The sequence below is a fragment of the Camelus dromedarius genome, chromosome 1 (genome assembly GCF_036321535.1).
Source record: "Camelus dromedarius isolate mCamDro1 chromosome 1, mCamDro1.pat, whole genome shotgun sequence".
NCBI classification, from domain to species: Eukaryota; Metazoa; Chordata; class Mammalia; order Artiodactyla; family Camelidae; genus Camelus; species Camelus dromedarius.
Window position 1 is genome coordinate 27,847,288 of NC_087436.1, and position 21,879 is coordinate 27,869,166.

Consider the following 21,879-nt stretch of genomic DNA (forward strand, 5'->3'; position numbering starts at 1 on the left):
GTGGGCTTCTAAGATCATTGCAAAGGATCCATGCTTCCTGCTATACATGCCCTTGGGTAATTCCCTTCCTTTGATGTGAGCTGGACCTTTAAATGAACATAATGAACTTGCCTCAAACGAATATAAATATGGCAAAAATGATGGGTTATTGCTTTTGTCGACTGAAATAAATGCGCAGCCTAAAAGTTGAGAGTTATGTTTTATTTGCTGGGAGGATTTGAGCCGGGATGACTGCCTCTCAGATCGCTCTGAGGGACGGCTCCCAAGAGGTAGGGGAGGAACTAGGATATATAGGAGCTTTACAACAAAGACCAGGTAGTTGAAACAATAAAAGATTGCTTGTTATCTAAAGAAAACCAGGCATCTCAAGTTAAAGAATTTAGTGCTTTTCTATGTATGGGAGGAAGCAAACATTTGGGCTCATTGAATTCATTCCTTTGACAAGCCCCTAGCTATCTAGGGCCAGTATCCTGTCCTTTATTATTCTGTTTCCCCTCAGGGTGTACCATTGTGAGTGGCTGCAGAGGCTGGGCTGCAGGCTTGTCTTCGGGGGGCGGGGGTGGGCGGCAGCCGCTGATGACTTAATGGCTTCAACATTCTTTGTTTACTGATATGGTTTGCAGTATTTTTCGTTCACACTTTCAATATTAGATTATACAGACTATGACTTTCATCTTGCTAGCACCCTTTCTCTTGTTGGCACTCTCTTGCCTTTCTTGGCTTGTTCTCTTTCAGGAAGCAAGCTATCATGTTGGAGAGGCTTGCATGGCAAGGAACTGAGGACTGTCCCTTGCCAACAGCAGGTGAGGAATTGAAGCTCTCATTCCAAGAGCCCGCAAGGAAATGAATCTTTCCCACACCCACAAGAGTGAACTTGGAAGTGTACCCTTCCCCAGTGGACGCTGAGATGATTACATCTCTCACCAACATTTTGCTGCCTGTGAGAGACTCTGAAACAGAAGACCCAGGTGATCTGCACCTGCATTCTTGACCCACAGCAACTGTGAGGTAATAAATATTGTTGTGTCACGCCACTGAGTTTTGGGGTAACTGATTCCTATATAGAAACGAATTAATTCAGCAGGCCTGGGTAGTTCAAATCTGGCATTTCCAAGAAAGGCCTGCCTTTAGGACTAGCCCTTGGCCAGCCCTGGAGACATGAACCCTGAGCCTTAGGAACAGTCTACTGATAAGACTGGTTTTGTATGCCTGAGGCAGTGAACTACCCAGTACCAATATGATCATACAGGTGATGCTAACAATGTGATTTAGGATGAATACCTGATTTTCCACTTGTGGATCTGGAGTCTAGGTAGCTGAGGTCATTCATGCAGATGCTACATGCCTTGGCTAATTTTAGTCTATATTTTTCACCATATTTGTGAGAATAACATCTTTTTTGAGTCCTGGGAGACCTTCTAGCAAACCATTGAGCCCGAACCGAAGGTGGTCTTGGGACCCTCAGTACAGTTGCAGAGCAAAGCCTAGCTGGCTTTTGCCAGATGTCCTCACTTAAAAAAAATCCAAGTTTATGTAATAAATGAACAATAAATGTTAGCATGATTTTTTTGCAGGCCCAGGAGAAAACTGCCTTAAGATCCTGAAGGAGAACCTCCCTTTCCTGGCTATGACAGTCTCAGCTGATTTTCTTTCTCTCCTAACTTTACCATTTCCCTTTTATCAACAAAATATAAACACTGATTTTCAACACTGATACCTAATGTTCTTTTAGTTACCACTAATATTTTTATAATTAGAAAATATTTCAATACCCCTTCTATCATTTTAATCCTGTGAATAAAATTTATGACTGCAAAATAGATCATTAGAACTCATTATTATTTCAGCTAGTACAATGATCTTTTCACTCTCAAAATTATTCACTGCTTGCCCATTTTAAATTTAATTTTTTTTTAACTGATGAACATAATTCTAACTTTTGCATTGATGAATATGATGGTGCCACAGATTTGTTATAAAATCACTATTTTTTAATCTTTTATTTATAAAACAAAATGAACCAAAAATTGAAGCTTTGAGCTTGCCTTTATGAAATTAGATTTAATTACTGTTGTATGTATTTATGTAAATTGATAGATAGTTGCATTTTAAAGGGAATTCTGATATATTTCACTATCCCTACTCTATTCTTGAATAAGATTACCTTAAGACTGGGTTTTTCTAGTACTATCCTGGGCACTTCTAGTACTATCTTTAAAGATGTTAAAATCTTGTATCCTAAAAATAGCAGATGTTACACGTGTTTTCTTTAGTGGGTTTTTAATTTTTTAAAAACCTCTTTAACATGCTCTCTTTTACTGACTCCTTTGAAAGACCTATTTAATTTTCATGTGGTAACTATTAAAATGCATTCAGCATTATTGGCATAAATGAATCCCATTCCCTAGTATCTAAATAGACTCATAGAATTTGAAAATATTAAAATGTAAAGAAATTTACATTTTTTTTTTCACTGAAAGAGACTTACAGGAATAAGTTACTGTTAAAATATTTTTGAAACTTATTTTATGGTAAGAAAGGAACTAAATAGATTATTTTCTTTTGCAAATGATGTTAATTTGGCTTTCTTTTGTTTGGTCTTTGATTTAAATATTTTATTCCAAAAATTTTAACTTTATTTCATATTTTCTGTCTTTCTGTCTCTCTCTTTCTGTGTCTTTCTCTCTTACTCTCTTTCTGATTTTTGAAAATTTCTTTGCAATTTATAAAACTCTATCAATTTTATTTTCTGAAAAATTCCAGCTTCGTTGTTTGATGCATATTGCAAATAACATGGACATTATTATATGTGATATTATAATACTTAAAATAATTATGAAAGAATTAGTAAAATTTATTGGATATTATAGAAAATGATAAACATGACAGTATAATTAAATGAGAAAAATGCACCTCTCTGAAATGTATGATATTAATATATATTCCTATTTCAGCTAAAGTAGAAAAAATGTAATAGCATAGTGTATCTAACTAATAATGGATGGTAAAAAAAAAGCTCCCAGCAAAGGTAAAATGTATCCTCATGGTAAGCTAAATAAACAACATTTCAGAAAAAGAACACATATGTGTATATACACATGTAAGTGTATAAATAAATACATAGACAACAAATATACATAGAAATATATATTTTTAAAGATTAGAGATATGTCAAAAGAAGTATCAAAATCATTGGGTCTTTTATATGGGATTTAGAGGTCACACAATGTTTTTATTAGGTTAGCTGCCTCTTCACCTAATTCCCTAGCACCCCCATTAGTAAAACTAGGTCTAGGCAGAAAGCTCTGATGGTCAGTAAGCTCCTTTGTTTCTGTCACTACATGTTATATCACTGCTGAACACAGAGCAAACAATCTACTAATTTCAAAGAAGTAATTATATACTTGCCAAAACCAGATTAGCCAGAAACTAATATGACAGCAAGATTCAATTCCACATGGATTATTTATTAACCTTGTTCAAGATTTTATGGTCATGGACAGGACCTTGTATTTACTGGAAGAGACAGTGTATTCACCACAGTGACTAAAGTGCTCAGGTGTGGGCTATAAGATATAAAATCCACAGGTGACCTGGGATCCTCAGAGATTCAGGGGAGTGTGGAACTTAAAATATGTTAGATACAAATGAAATATATATTCCTCTTGACAGCTCCTATAATTGAAGTTTGGAATCTTCAATATATAATGTAGCTATTTTTTTCTCTTAAATTTAAGTATGCTAGTTTTTTAAAATATATTAAATGTATTTGTTAATAAGCTTTACTTATTAACACACATGTGAAACAGACTTTAATAATTCTTTCCTATCTTTGAGAGATACGCACTCTAATATCTTTAAAGAGAAGTTAAACATTAAATAATTTATTTTATAACATAGTTATTTTTTAGCTGCCATGGAAACTGCCTGAAGATTTTCTAAGTAAACTATGTATCACACAGCCTGTGTATCTGACTTTCAGCCCATCTCCATTGGCCCCTTACCACATTAAAAAACAAACAAACAAACAAACAAGAAGTCTTATTGAAGTAATTAATACCAAAAGATCCTTATACAAATAAATATAATAAAAAATGAAATGCCTGTAGAAGCTGGATCTATTTCCACTATTTTATACAGAGACAAATATTGTACAAACTAAGTAACTGTTCTAAGCACAAGGACATTTGCATATCTGGTCTTATAAAATGTCAGAAATAATCAAAGAGGTACGGTCTTGAGATCATTCATCAAAGAATCAGTCTTGATATGAGGAAGGAAAAAAAGAAGTTTCGGTAACATTTCTAAAGGCCTTAATCTAACTCTCCTTTTTCATGTTCCTAAACTGAAAATAAATTCAAGCATGTATTGATTATTTCCTGATGAGAACTTCAGTTTATTATTTTAAGATACATGTAACCATTTTATAATAAGGTTGAATTATTTTCCAAAATTATATTTATTTATTTATCATTAATAAACTGTATAATTTAATGAGGACAAGAAAGCATAGATTGGTGTGATTACATTACCTAAACTGTATAATTTATAAATCATTTTCTTCAACATTGTATGGGTGATAAAATAGTATATATATATAGTGTGTGTGTTTATATGTATATAACTTCTTTTTAGATATTGTATTGCTAATATCTTTGTGTCTAAAATATTATTTGAGTTACATAAGTGTGTTTCACAAATATAATCCATCCTCCCCAAGAAATATCTCTTTGAAATATCTTTTTATATCACCATCTGAATAAAATATGATTTTTTAATTTTAAACCTGATACTTTTTGTACCAGATCCCACCAAAAATCCCAATTATACTTCTGCAAATCAGTTTCCTGAAATGCAATGATGATTTTTTCATGTGTGTATCTCTTAATCCAGTACAATAATTATTCATTAATCTTCATGCATATCAATACTATTTTAATTATGTAAATTCATATTGATAAATAAGGCAATTAAATAAAATTCACCAGTGATATTTTATTAAGCTTTGATAATGGAAAGTCTAGAACAATTTTGCTTATGCCAGGCACTGTTTTTGGTGCCCTAAGGTAGAGAAATAAACAGGGCAAAGTCTCTGTCCTCTACGTTGATGTTAAGAGTATGACTTAGTCCATGGCTTACCTAGTTGATTTAAGATATTTGAGATTTGTCTTGTTTTATGATATTATTAGTGTTAGTCTACTGTACTCAGGAAAACAGAAGCTACTCTGTGTAATCCAAGAATGGATGTGTTATTATAGGAATTCAGGGCTTACACAATTATTGAAAGACTGGGAAAGGAAAAAGTCATAGAAATGCTCACTAAAGCTCAGGTAAAAACAGGGACGATTTCACGCTGAAACTCCAAAGAACTCACGAGGATGCATCTGTGAGCCTCATGTCCATCCACACATCTGGCAGCAACTGCCTGCAGAGAATTCTAACTTTTCTGTTCCACTGAACCCCCTGGCAAGGCTGCCATTTAAAATGGCAAACTGAGAATTCAATGGAAAAATGGATTGGGGCAAATACAAGTTTTGGCATCCCAGGAATAATGCAGAGGAGGTTTTTAAAAGTGGTGGCAGGATGTCAAGTTAACAACAGACAATTAGGGCACCTAATTCACCTGTGCTCCACCATGGGATTGGTATTTCTCTCTTACAGAAGTAGAAGCAGAGATCCAAAGACATTGTATACTTGCCTACCTCCACCAGATATTAAGTAACAGAGCTGGATTTGAACCCAGCTCTGCCTGACTGTCATAGCTCTGCCTTGTTTCAGCCACTGAGCATATACTTTAATGCAGGTGCCATGCCTAAACTGTAGCATAAAAAAATAATTTAAAAATCTTCAACAATTTTTTTCACTTCCATTTTGAAAATACAGAAAATTGGTGTAGAACGCATAAAATTACTTAATCACAGTACATTTAAAATTGTGTGTGTGTTTTCTAATGGTGGGCAATTGAAAGTGAAGGGTGCTTGAAACTTCAGGTAATTCAAGTTTGTGCTGAACAAAGGAATGTAGTTGCTAGAAAAGATGAATTCAACCCTGTATAATTTAAAACTGAATACGTCCAGCCAGTGCACATTAACATCCGAGGGCTGAACTTGAGGAGCCATACAATGTGGTATTTACAATTAAAATAGTGATGAAGGCAATTGACCTTTAATAATTATATGTAACATACTCTAGCTTATTAACTGAAATAATGTACCGCAGATGAATGTAAAAAATGGACGTAAAATTCTTAGAGCCCCTGAAACTGTCTTTAAACTTTTAAATCACACACTGAAAAGGAATCTGGCTGAATCACTAACTTTATTCTGTCTTCAAGGTGTGCACCCACTTTGTATGCAGAGAACCTTTTCAGAAGGAAGTTGTTCAAGAGGTAGTCAGTATGTAAATTTACTAATTAGATTATTGCAAACACCAATAACACATCCTGTTGTTGCTTCCTTAAGAAGACAGAATAATCTCCACAATGTATTCACTATAATGTAAACCAAATATTTGCCTGACTGCAGAATAGAATTACTGTTACAACAATCAGTAATAACATAAATCCTGATGGTATAAGAGTTTTGCATAGCCACTTATCTTACTACATGAGTCATGATCTCAGGGATGTCCAAAACTTTTCCAAACACATGAGAGCTAGTGGTTGTGTGGAAAAACTGAAGATTTCAGCTGAACAAATAGTTATTTAAAATGCCAGTTTGGGCTGAAATATCTTCAACAACATTTTTAAAAGAGCAGTTTTTAAATTGTTTTTTTGCATGTAAAACCACTATAGGAGACATTTACACACCTAAGATCTGAATCACACATTTTAAAATCTGCAAAATATTATTACTGAGATAAAAAATTGTTACTAAGAAAGGAGGATCGTAATATTGAGTATTATTACTGGGGGTTTGGGGGGTAAGTCTCAACCTCAGATTTCTTACTTCTGTAATAAGGAGGTTGGGATGCTTTCTAAGGGCCATAAAATTCTATCTTCCTCTGATAAATATTTCCATTTTCACAATTCTTGCCATGCTATCAAGCCAATGTTGCCATTGCATGTGAATATCATATGCATGAAAATCATAGTTTTCCTCTCTCAGAACAGAATTTCCTTTCAGGCTTACTCTCATAAGTTGTTGTCAATTGCACTTATTTTGGAATTTCTGCTGAAATCACCACACACCAATTTTTCCTTTCTCTTTAACAATACCTCAGAACTTTAGAATCTTAGGATACTAGTTGTGTGCACGGATTTAAGGGATCATTCAGGCTGGTGTTTCTTTTCAGAAGCACTATTGGCATTTGATGGGGATAACTCTTTAAGTGCCTTGTAACCTCCTCTCCGTGGTGCCTTTAGTATCCCTCAAGCCCTGGTCCTAGACTCCAGTAGTAGCTACAGCCCTCGCTCCACAGGTCATTGTGATAAAATCTTGCCCTATATTTCCACTTGCACTGTGCCATAGTTGGGTAATAAAATAAGCCTATTAACTGTCACAGGAGAATATGATGTCACAGGAGCTTAACTTTTTCTACCCAAGTGAAAGACAAGTGTGAGCAGATGCTAGAAACTAAAATAAGGACATCTTTTTTTTTTTTTTTTTAATCACAACTGAGAATCTCTTTCAAATATAAGAATGTTTCTTTGTAGCTATAGCTTAATCATTCATTTTTTTTCTTCCTAAAATTATTATTGGAATAAAATACTTTGCCCTTTTGGATAATTTTCAAAAGTAGAAATTGCTTTGCTTTCTTTTTCCTCACCTGTTTCTCTTATACTGACTCTCCCAGACTGGAAATTTATAATTGCTGTAAATAGCACTTTGTTGAAAAGTTCCTTGATATTCCATGGAAACTGGAGATTATTCTATTTTCTGCGGTGTCTCTATCTCCAGTTTTGAGGTTATTTGCTCTTGCTTTTGTCCACTTTGCCAGCTTCTTTGATACATTCTATTGGAAGGCTTTTTAAACTATTTTTTCTTGCGTTAGTCTTTTTCTTAATTACTTTTATTCCAAAGTACACCTTGAATTTCTACATAGAGTATAAAGTATAAAGCTTGACTCATTTTTGTGTTATTCTTATTCTTGAAATACAGAGATTCTTAAGCTATAATCTATCCACGCAAGCTTGTCTAATTGGAGTGATAGATCAATACATAACAAAAAACACTTCTTCTGGAACTGCTCTTTGTTTCCTTTCGCCAAACAGGATTTTATTAGTTTGCATATGACTATGCTTTGGAGTAATAGTTGTAGAAATTATTTGTCATGCTTGTATCTTACCTTTTTGGTCTGCTTTTTCCCCAACATGAGGACACCACCAGAAAGATCTCCCTGACTAGAGTGTCGGCAGTAGTCCCGAAGGCTGTGTGAGTGTACAACCCCAGGCAAATCTGAAGTGTTCAGGCTCTCCTGCCACTGTCAGCAGCTGGGCACTTTCAACGAATCCCTGGCCAAAAAAAAAAAAAAAGTTATGAAAGCATCTAACTAGGTGTAAGACAAGTGCTGATTTGTTTTAAAATGCCTCAAAGGAGAATTTAGTGGGTATTATTGGACTCCCCCTGAGTTCTCTAGTGTCAAGTATTCAGAGTGAGTTATATCAACTGTTTGAGTTTATTTGTTACATGATTTCTGTACTCGTACCACCCACATTTGCTTTCCTATTTTTTCATATTTTATCAGGGAATTGATTTGGCTAAGTTTTAGAAATAAGAAGGATTGCCATTTGAGACTTCGTGAAGGTAAATTTCTCAGAATTTGGGGGAGAGGGGGAGAGGGAGAGAGGGAGCTTCAGACAGGTCTTTTTGAAAGATGGTAACAAACCATCCTGGTATGAGGTATTGACTATGGAAGTATGGACCAGTATATTTCCTGTTATGTGCACTTACCACTCAGCTCCCCTTTTGAGTATATATATATATATATATATATATATATATATATATATATATATATGTCTTTTGTCAAATAGCTTTAACTTCTTTACTCATGTCATGTTGATGAAAAATATTTTGAAGAGATCTGGTTCCTTTGTTTTGTAAGGTTCAAATATTGCCAAATATGAATAAATGGCATAGAATTTTTTAAAGTAGAGAAAAAATTCATTACAATATAGCAGATTACTGGGACTAGGCACTGTAGCAAATGGAGAGTTGTGTAAGACAGTATTTGCCTTCAAGCATCATCATCTATTGAGATAAAAGGGATTAAAAAATATCAACAAAACATACTACTAATGCTATGGGCATTCAAAGGACGGAGATTCACATAATATTGAAAATCAGAAAATACATGAGTAGAATGCTGAATTATAGTGATCTTGATAATGATTAAGAATATTAATAATTATTAAACAAATACGCAGTAATGTATATAGTACATTAGGCCATATGGTATAGTAGCGGACAAAAAAATAGATGTTTTCTATTGTGATCAGAATAGAATCCAACATGTCTCAAGATAAATTAATTTTATGTTTTTTGTTTAGTTGTGGTGACAGAATGCCAGCATCCAGTTATGAGGTATATTTCTCTATTTTGCATTGTTTTGGAATCAATATATCATTGGGGAATCAGGCAAACAAATACAAACATAACTCAGGTAGTTAGAACTGATGACCTCAGACCAACCAACCTCATCAGCAGGCTGTGTTTCTTTGGAAAAAGTATTTGGTCTCTCCAGGCATCATTTTTCCCATATAGGAATCTATATAGTATACAGTAAAGATCTAATGAAATAACTTACATAAAACATTTAGCATTGTCCTACACATCATAAGTGGTTAATGTTTACTGATTTTTGCTACTTTAAACAATTGATATTACACAAGGGACTATGTGTGTTCAGCTGAGATGATCTACTTCTTCATTGGTCTGGAATGATTTATTTATGATGTTTTCTAAGGACAGATGTTTGTATGGAATGATCTTTAAAGACATTATTTTCTCAATTTTACTAGGATAATAGAAATATATGTATCATAAATAATAGTACCATTATGAACTTAGGTTTTTTCAATTTATGTAAACTGAATAAAGATACATATATATCAAGTAAATATATTCTGGTTATTTTTGTACAGAATGACAGTACATTGACTCAAACTTGCTTATGTTTACATTCTATCTTTATGAATATTTGAGTTGACTCAATCTGTGAATGGAAAGGCTAGATCCTCAATTCTATGGAACTTCATTCATATAGTCTCAAAGCTACTTCTCTTTTTAACTAGAGGATGAAGTATTCTGTGCATTCATATAATAAAGCCTATTACTGAGTCACATTGTCAAAGTTGCATATACTGACATACTGTGATTTTATTATATTTTAATTTTAACCTCTCACTTGTTTCATTAATAGCTCTCAAGAACCACTGAAAATATGCAAAATGATAAGAGATAAATACACTTGGATTTTTTTTTCTTTTCCTTTTTTGGAAGATTGGGATATTGGGTCATTAACTCATTGCGTCACCTATGTGACACTAAAAACAAAGAGAAAGAATCAGGATACACAGTAAAGCATGGATGAACACTAATATATATACACAAGTACAAGACAATCATTCGTTAATACAAATCAACTACTGTTATTGCTTTATCAAGTATAAGCAAGTAAGAAAAAATGTAAATTTCTGCCCAATGTATTCAAAGTTGTTCAGAAATTTCCTGTATAATTTAAATTCTAGCAAAGGACTTTGGCATCTGTTTTGGAGGTCTGTTATTTTCAGTTACTTTAAGTGATTGTGAAACAAAACGTAAAAAATAGATTTTCAAAATACATGGCCTAGGATGATATTTACTTGGCCTTTAGCAGTGAGATATCAGCTTAATGAGGTAGGAGCAAATGTTTGGCATGTGTGGAACCAATCTGTTTTTCAAACATTGTTAGCCTTGTCTGTTTCAATAAATGCTCTGTGTGAACTGAAATATTTCACTTCCACTCCCGGTAACAATCAGATAGGTGGGTGATGTTTTCTCAACAGGGGCATTATTCAGTATGAATGAAAATCACTTGTTCCTAAATGACAGGATCAAGGTGAAGACAGGACTACAGACAAAACCCTGACATCCCAATATCTTGACCTTTGTTGTTTCTAGGCCCTCCTTGTCCTCCTCCAGGCTGAACAAGAAAACCACAGCATACTCATCTTGATAAACATCCACTGACCACATATTGAGAACTTGTACACACTGTGTATCTATTACACTTCTGGCATAAAACAAAATGTCTGTATCAGTGTTATCAATTTTCTGCATAATGATTGAAAAGAACAGGTCATAGTCAATCTACTTTAGCAGTCCAATTACAAGAACAAAGTAACTCCAATGTTCTTACACTAGTTATGAATAATAATAACATTAATTATAAAATAAGATAGCCTCCTTTCTACTCATTTATATGAGTGCATTTTTCCTAGATTCTATCTGTATATTTAATGTGCTAATATTTTTAGGATTTTTAAATTTATTTTTTATGTTAAGTTATAATAGAAGCTGATAGAATGCCTATAAATTCATGAAGATTCAAAATGAACTGCTACCACAGCTACATACAGACATATCTGCTCTCACAAGAGTATACTCTTGGCATATATTAAATTTATTATAAAGTTTTCAAACCATTTCCCCCCTGCACATAATAAATTTTAAAAAGCAATTTAGAAATTACTCATAGAAAAGTGAATTGCCTAGCAATCCCATGAGTTAAAATTATGTCCTTGAGAAATCATTTAAAATAAAACAGACTTCATTAAATGAGAAAAATAAATCCCTCTTTTAACATAGCACCCAAACTCTAACAATACAAAGTAACAAATTGCTCGAGGCCTCAAATCATAGGATTCTAACCAAGGTTAATTTCTTTAATATTTTGAACACTGAGAAATTGTAGTCTAGAAGAAAGAATATATCAACTCACTAAGTTATCAAAATACCATGGGAAAATAATAGATTTAAGTTTTTACTATCCTTTCAATAAGCCCCCCTTGAGTTGGCAATAAATGCCTAAGTTGAGGAAGAATACCTGGTATATAGGTTTGAAAATCTTTGGGGGTATAATAATTAAATCCCTGCAGTCTTTTTCTTAAAGACAGAGAGTAGCCATTCATCCAAAGCTTTTAGGACTTTTTTTTCTCATACAGAAGTGATTCTTTCTATTGCTCTTTGAAGAGTGTATAATGGATGCTAAATAATTTATTTCCAAATGGAAATGCATCTTCAGAAAAATTCATATTAATCTAACTTTAATTTACTTCAAGTCAACAAATATTTATGACATACTTATAATATGCAAAATTCTATGCTATAAATTCCTAAGGGATATATAAAGATGAGTTAGACATATTCTTGTTTGGGGAAGTAAATACAGGAAGGAATGCCTAATTAACAAGGGAGTTAAACACATCTGAGCTGGATCTTGAGGACACAGGATGGTGTGAACAAGCAAAAATACGTGGGAGATACTCAGACAGAAAGCTGCACAAGAAATATAAAAAGACAGGAGGAGCTAAAAAAACTGATATGAAATTAAAACCTGTTAACTCATCTTTTCATAGGAGATGTATATTTCCTCAAGTATAGACACACTGTCCTCAGAGCAACCCAGTTATATACACAGGACAGGTGTCATGCATGTGTGTGTGTGTGTGTGTTACAGATAAGAAAATAGTGGCTTTTCAGTTCCACTATGCCAATTAATCACAAAATTAGAAAAGAATCCTGTCCTTTGGCTACTAGAGCAGTTCTCTTCCCACTACACGATGCCACCTTTGCCACCTTTCACATCACTTTGGATTATATTGAAGGAGCACTACTCCCTAAACAGAATATAAACTAGGAAGTTGAACACTGCGGACATAGATGAAACACCATAGCTCAAGAAATTTTCATGAAACTATCCAGTTAACAAATAACTAGAACATTGCCCCCAGTTAGGTCTCAGCTACATGCAGTCATACTGAATAAATACAGGATGAAGAAGGCAAACAGAAGTCAAATTGCAAGGCCCCTGAGAAAACCTTCAACAAAGATGAGGAAGAATTCCGGAATGTGGGGGCCAAACTTGGTCATGGGACCTAAATGTGGTGAGGGAATTGTGATATGGATTTTTGAAGAAATAGTCTTTCAATTTATTCCTATGTCCTTGTGAGGAGACCCTCAGCTAAAAGAAATTAGAAGAAACTAAGAAAATTGCATAAAGTAAAAACTGAATTCCTTTTATAAATGGTTTCAGTAGTTTGATTCAGCAAGTAGCTTTACTCAAGAATATTTACTGATGTCATACTGGAAGCTAGAAATACAGCAAACAACTCAACAAGGATAGGTCTTAACAAAACTGTATATCATAAAATGTTGAATTCTTGAAAGTAAAATCTAAATACTTCCTCATTATTAGTTTATATTTCATGATTTACTCCCCTTTTCTATGCATACTTTAATGCAGTTATCCATTCTATAAACAATCCCTTCTAAATACTTTTTCTTAAAAGACATGTGTGTTGTGTGTTTTAGGTTTCAGTAATTTAAAAATTCAGCAAATAGTCAAACTCCAGCCATTCCTTCATATTATTAAATGAGAAGATAAATTCAATAAAGAGAACCAGGGTTTTGGAGAGTCCATGTACTTTTTTGTCTATATAGATGTGATCTCATGGTCACCAATGCCAGCCTCAGGTCAGTGATTTGCTAGGACTCACAAAACTCAGAAAAAACATTATACCATGATTATGGTTTGTTACAGTAACAGGATATAGAATAAAATACCAAAAGGAAGAGGTGCACAGGGCAGAGTCTAGGAGACGTCAGGTGAAAGCTTCCTGGAGTCCTCTCCCAGGGCAGTTGTGCACACAGGGTTTATTCCTCCCAGCCCTGTGTGGCAACAACGCATAGAGCTTTGCCACCCAGTGAAGCTCACCTGAGCCCAGATGTCCAGGGTTTTTACTGAGGTCTGGTGACTTAGGCAAGGTTTCCTGCTGACCTCTGTTCTGCATCCCTTCCAGAGATCAAGCGGATAACATGGTCGAAGCTGCCGTCATAATTACATTGCAGGCAAGAACTCTCCTCGTTGCCCAAGTCCCCTAGGTTAACAGATACTCTGAATAGACAGGGTACTCTAAAGACTTAGATGTTACCTCCCAGGAATCAGCCAAGAGATTAATCTTTAACGTGCAGTGTGCACACAACCTGGACTCGCTGAGTTAATCATTTTCTGCACAATAGAATTCACTTTTTGTTAAAAACACAAAAACATTTCTCCTTTAGATATTGGAAACACTAAAAGTCAAGGAGAGATAAAAACATATACCGAAAACAGAAAAGAGACTGAGAGTAGCGAGCAGCAAACTTAATTTTTTAAAGAGTAGTCTGCACTGATGGCATTACTTCCTTATCTCTCATTCACTTCTCAGACCAGTCATCTGGCTTTTCTTTTCATCACACTGAAGAAACTCCCCTCTATAACACTGAAGGACACATGAAACACCTGATATAATGAGCCCAAAGAATTCTGCAGACCTTTGCTTTAGACATCTGCAGCCCTGGACACTGCTGATCACAAAACGTGCCCTATTTTATTTGTATTTTTGACTATTCCAAAAAGTGTCTACAAGTTTACAGAATCCAAATTGCCTGCAAGTTTATAGAATGAGAACTATTACTCATCAGACTATTCTGACCTAAGAGATAATAATTATTTAGTTTCTTGAATGTCCTTTCAGAAAATCTCTACACACACACACACATCCTTGTCACCCTTATTTATACCAAGCAATATATAAAATATATGAAACAAGTCAATCCTTTTAATTAACATCTAATTGAGAAATTTCACATAAAAGATAATGACAAAATTTCTGGATTTTTACAACTGCAGAGAATAATGATATATGATTATGATATAATTTAGGATATAAAGTTATTTCTCAAGCTGCTAGGATAAAACAACTTACTGTATTTTAATCTTCAGTTGTATTTGATAAATTTGAGCATCTTTATATGTATGTATCAGCCATTCGTATTTCTTGCTTTTATATTTTCTTCCTGTATTAATATCATTACAACTTAATATGTCATATTTCTTGCAAATAGTATACTTCCTTTCTGTGGTTTTTAACTTAACTCTATTTTTGAATGTTTTCTCTGACAAAAAAATTCTATAGTGAAGTTTATCTGCCTTTTGCTTTATAGTTTCTGGGATCTGTGTCTAGTTTGGAAAGAATTTCCAAACAACAAGATTATAAATGGTATCTTCATCCATTTTTACTGCAGATTTTAGTCTGTACCACTTTGATGTTTTGAAATCTATTGACATTTACTGTGCGGCTTAATATTTAATCATTTATTGTAAATCTTGCATATGCACTTGAAAATATGATGTAGTGTCTGTTTTCAGGGGCCAGAGTTTAATATGTAACTAATAAATTATCTCCATCTTATCTGGGCCTTTTGTCTGTGTCTGTATTTTTTGTTGTTTATTTACTCTGTGTATGTTAACATTTTAATTTCATTGTGAGTTTCTATTATTTTATCTAATATTATCTCTATAGATAGTATTTGATAGATTTTGATTTTGTTATTTACTATGTAAAATTTTGTTTTTCTTCTAAAAGTCATTTGTTTCATTATTGAATTCTGTTTTTCATTCTGTTTAAAAAGTTTGCCTTGTTTTCAAACTTCTCTTTTTTTATTTGCATTATCTGGTATCATTTTCCTTTAAGACTAGGTCTATCACTTATATTTATTAATAAGATGTTTGGAGTTAGCTCTATCTTATTATATCCTTTCTGCTTTAAATGTGTCTTTGCTTTTTATCTCTTACTATAGCTTCCAATACTGTCATGAATGTGTGAATGAATGTACATGTGTTTGTGTGGATTTTTTTCCTGCTGAAACTTTAAAATTTAGATGTTTTTATTTACTTTTTATTTTTTATTTTTTTTTTTTTTACTTTTTTTTTGGTGGGGGGAGGGAGGTAATTAGGTTTGTTTGTTTGTTTGTTTGTTTATTTAGGAGGAGGTACTGGGAATTGAACCCAGGACCTTGTGCATGCCAGGCATGCACTCTACCACTTGAGCTATACCCTCCCCCCTATTTTTTAAATTATTATGACTAATGTTAACATCTACATCTGTAAGTAATACTCTTAAGTCTATTATTAGATTTAGTAGACTTAAATGGTTGTGAGATGTTGATTTTCTAATTCTGATCATTGATCACTAGCCATAAAAGAACAGTGAATTTATAAACCATATTTATCACTTGGCCTTTCACTAACCTATTTTTGGTTTTTTTAATTGGAACATCATTATTTATAACTTCTTTGATTCTAAACCACAATTACCATAATTGTTTTGAAAATGACTTAGGGGTGGGGTTTACTGATTTCCCTCCTGTCTAAAGATAAATGTTCCTACTCAATAACCAGTTTGAAAAGTTAATTGCCATTTTCCCTTTTTGAGTATTCTTTACACGTATCTTCACAATCCCCTCACTCTATGGGGACATCTAAGGTCAGGCTGATTCCCTCTACACAAAAAGGAATCAACTTGAAAAGTCAAGGTAGTTCACACCCTGTATTTTCCAAACAAAATTTGGCCCTTATCAGTCTCCTAGGAGGTAATCTCTAAACCCTTGGAATATCCTGTCTGATAAGAGTACCTATTTACCTAGGGGCCCTGGACCATGCCACAGAGACTATGTTAATAATATGATTGATGCTGGGGGCCTGAGGCTGTGAGATATCAGCTTGACTTCCAGACCAGTGGGAGTCTAAATGTGAGTCAACACACTAATGTGAATGACCCCCAATAAAAGGCCTGGACACCAAAGCTTAGGTGAATGAGCTTTGGCATGAGCTGGTTGGCAATATTCCATGTGTGGTGGTACACATGTTGCCACACGTATGATGTATTACTGGGAGAAGCTAGTACAATCTGCAAAACTCCTACAGGAGAAGCAAACTGGAAGCTCTCCTGGTGTCTCCCTAGAAGCCTTTTCCTCTGCTGATTTTAGTCAGTACTCTTTCAAGGTAATAAACCATAGCCATGGATGTCACAGCTTTTCTTACTTCTTTGCATCCTTCCAGTGAGAGAATGAATCTGTTTGTGGTCCTGGGACACCCCCTGACCTTGTCCAAACAGTACCCTCTTTATAGTTACTTTGACCTTCTTGGCTTTTGGGACATGGAGAGCAGGCTGGGTGTTTTCCCATATCAGGAAATTGTTAATTTCATTCTTCTGCTTCCAAATGTTCTGTTTCAACTCTTCTCTTTCTTCTTGAAGGATGTTAATCATGATTGTGTTAGCTTTGAGATTTCTGTCATACATATTTATTTTCTCAAGTCATTTGTGACTGCTGATTTCCATTTAATTCCTCTGTGTTTTCAGACCCATCTTCCATGTTGACTGTTTAAAGCTCTGCCTTTTTACTTTCTTGCTTCTGCTAAGTGAACATCATTTTTATAATTATTTTATTTTCTCTTTCCTTATTTTCTGAACTCTTCTCCTAACATTTTTGTATTTACTTTTGTATTTCTTTTTTAAATTTATGTTTCAGACCAATCATATTTTAATTTCATTGATTTCCTATGACATTCATCCACAAATTTGTGAGATAGCTTTTCTGATACGTAATTTTTGGGGTGTGTATCTTTTACCCCCCTACCTCCTTTCTCTTTTAATGTTCCTTTTCTCCTTTTCTTTCAATATCTTTTCACAAATTCCATGCTGGTTCCTTTGTAAATTATTTTTTTCACCTCTGAAATGCAGGGTTACTTTTTTTGGCTTGGTTGTTTGTTGAAAGATGGTTCGAGTGAGGCTAAAGACTTGGGTCAATAGGCCACATGAACTTTGGCCCATTTTCTCTGAAGTCTTTCTTATGAATACTCTCCTTGAGGATAATTCTCTGCTCTGGTATAGAAGAAAATAAGTAGAGTGAGCCCTAAAGCCTTGTGTGTTCCTGCTCCCTGCAGTGATCTAACATTTACTTCTGCTGATCTGACCAAGACTATCCTTAGCAGTGATTTCCACATGCTTTTTCTTTCTGACTTGCTCTATTGAACACTTGGCTACATCTTACAAAGGAGCTGATCTATGTGTTTCTTTTTCAGCCTCCTCTCCCATCTACACTGCCTTTTAAATTGTCTGAAACTAATTGCTTAAATCAGTTGAAATTTAAAAATGGACTGAAGGGATTGTGATTTGCTTGTTTTTAAATTTAGCTTAGGACTTATTTTTCAACATATCTCTTGTTTTCTTTCTGTCCACCATACCATAGAATCAAATACTATTCTCGGATATTCTCTAAGCTCTCTTATGTACCAGATAAGCAATGAATTTTGGTTTTGTTTCTCAATATGTATGTTGCTAACTGACCAAAGCCCATTTAGTAATGCACATCCCCTGCTTTCTTTTTGGTAGTTTCCAAAGCTGTTTGATATAAATGAGAGTTAACTACCCCACAAAGTTACTACCATGTTAAAATAAAAGCAAATCTCAGAACAAACATTGTCCTACAGATAAAAGACAACAAACATTCATTAGATTGTAAACAGAAAATATCTCATAAAATGTGTTCTAGGAGTTTGACAAAACCCCAGTTCTCTCTCTTTTTAGGTACTCTGAACCACAACTTCAAATGGAAAGTCCATACAAAGCAGAGGAGAATATTCTAGAGGCAAGATTCTGTTATCCTTAAGATTATCATCAGGGAAGCAGTAATTTTTCAAAATCAATTTCTGGATACAAGTCTGTTCAGTGATCAAGTTTCTGGCTTGCCTAGACTCTTAATACCATTAGTGAGTAATAACAGTTTTAGTTTTCCCAAATGTACTGAATTTAAAATTGAGAACCCATTTCTACTATTCATCATGTTATTTGACAAACCAATGCTTTCACTAATAAAAACCCATTTTTATTTCAAAATTGTTGATGAGCAAACATTCAACTATTTAACTAGTTAATGAAAATGGAAACAGTTTAGTACTATCTTTGGATTACCACCTTTCTGATATAATAACAGCTAATCAGCCCTTTGGAAGTTTTTCTGATTAAAGCAATTGATTGCCCCTAGATTTGAACCTTAAAGTAACTAGTATATACTTACTAACATACTGTCTACATCATTATGCTGAAATGCCAAAATCTTTAAAAATAGATTACAGACAAGGAAAAAAAAATGCCCAATTTACTTTTGTAGAAACTGGCTCAATTCCCAAGATCAGCTTTTCAGCACACAAAGTACCATATGTCATTGCTCTTGCTAGCACTTTTTTTTTTCATATATTATGTATTTAGATATTCACTAACTGTATCAAGGACAAAAGTTTTAGGCTCTGAATTCCTAATTTTATCATGTTGCAGGAAGGCGATCCAGGCAGATCTCTCTTCATCCCCTCCTTTTCCAATCAAATATCCATCTATTCTTTCTTGGAGGTTTTCTTTATGTGTTTCTTTTCCTACCTATTATTTTTTGTTTGTTTTAATTTATTTTAGTTTGATATAATTTCAGCATTACAGAAACTGCAAAAGAATAATATCTAACCCAAGAGTATGTGTTCAGTTCCTCAGACTTTCATCTTTTGACCCCGACAGTTTTGAAGAGCATATGGCTCATACTTTGGAAAATGCCCTTCATTTTAGTTTGTCTAGTGTCTCCTAACGATTACAGGTCATACAGTTTGGTAGGAACATGACTAGATATATTTTACATCCTTCAAGGTACATGATGTCTGTTTGTCCTTTGATCTGCCATCTACAAACTGGAGACACAGAAAAGTCAGTGGTGTGGTTCCACTCCAAGTACCAAGTCTGAGAACCAGAAGAATTTATGGTGGAAATTTCAGTCCAAGTCCAAAGGCCTGAGAACCAGAGTCCAGTGGTGTAAGTTCCAGTCTAAGGGCAGAAGACTGATGTCCCAGCTCAAGCAATCAGGCAGAGAGAGTGATTCTGCCTTTTGTTCTATTCATTCCCTCAACAGATTGTATGATATGCCCACTTGTATTGGAGCAGGCAATTTGTTACACTCAGTCTACTGATTCAAATGTTAATCTTGTCTAGAAAGATCCCCACAGACACATAGAGAAATAATATTTAGGCAGATATCTGAACATTTCATGGTCCAGCCAAGCTGACACATAAAATTAATCAGTACAATAATTTTCATCACTTGCACACCCAGAGAACTGGGATATTTCCCAGATTACTTTTCTGTACTCACCTACCTCTCCTCCCTCACCAAACAATTCACTTAAGAGATATAATTAATATTTCCATTATGAGTCTCAAATCTACTCCTCTTTCTCACAATGAGGAAACATCTTAGTTAAAAACTTTGTAATTCTGTAATATATTACTGTAGAGATTTTCTAACTGCTCAGTTTCCAGCACTGGTCTTCCTTTTCTTCCTGTAGCACCAGTGTCAGAATTCTAGAATATACAGTTCCTGACAGTAACAACTTTGCCTCTTTTGTACACCACAGTGCTAGACCAGTGATTAAGACTGAGTAAATATTCCATAAATATTGGCTGAAAAAGACATAAATGCAAACTTGAAAATGTAATTTCCAAACTAAAATCATCCCCTGGTTTCTCATGGATTTACAGTCTTCAAACACGATGGCCTAGTGAACAAAATGCAGACTTACCTGGACCAAATTCAAAATCCACCACCCTTTCATATCTCCTATTGCTCCAGTGATACAGAATCATTGTTTTTCACATAACCCATCAATCTTTCATACTTGCTTTTACTTTGAACCTTTCACTCTTTTTTGAACTAGCTATAAACTAACTTATATTTCAAAAAATGCAGCTCAATTCTTACTTAATCACCATGTTCCCCCTGATGTCACGTAGATATATTTTTTGTGTCTCTAGTAACATACTTCATCAAAGCACTTAGTTCACTGAACTGTAATTACTGTCCTATTTTTCTGTCTCCTTTTGGGTCAGGACCATTTATTATTTATGTTTTGATTACCAGTTTATAACTGAGTACCTGTTATAGGTAGACAATCAATATATTTTTGCTGAAAAAGTGTATTCTTAACCCTTCATGTCAAATAACCTTTCACCCCACATCCACTTTTAGTATTTCTGTCCTTCTTATCCTTAAAAACTGTTTTCACCTCCTCTAGGAGAAACGGTCCATTTTCCTTCCTGAAATTCAATAATCTCTCTTTGTTCTCATTACTCTTAGTGTTTGGCAGTATTAAAACATGTAAATCAATCTGATTTGTAGTATAAATGGCTATTTGCTTTTCTACCTCCCCAAGTGAAATATAAACCCCATGACAACAAAATCTATCTCTTAGTTCTTACTAGATATACTATAATAATTATATTAACAATACTTCCTTAAGGAAAAAGCAGTAGTATATTGAACAATTGTCAGAGCTGTTACAGAAAAAATCTATTGGAGCCAATTGAGGAACTCATCCCTTAAGATGAAGGATTTTTATGGAGAATAAAAGAAAAATAACATTATATTTTATAACAAAGTATAGAATTGAGTGCTTTGTAAAAAATACTATGTTAGACATAACTTGACTGGACATAATCTTTGTGATCAGAGAGTGGACATTTCATGTTCATTTACTTTGCTTTTTGAGAACTATTAGTCAGGTACAAATTGTGAAAGATTGTTATTATTGTTTGTAAAATTTCTTCTCACATTTTAATAGTGAGTCACACTTTGTAAATTGTGTTTATACACATTACTTCAGTTAAAACTCAATATTATTTTGTAAAGTAAGAGAGAGAACTGAGATTCAGCAAATTCAAGTTACTTTCCTAAGCTCTGTCATATCATTAATTATGACAGAAATGTGAAATTTTATTATCATAGTAATATAATACACTTAGGAAACAAAGTAACAATT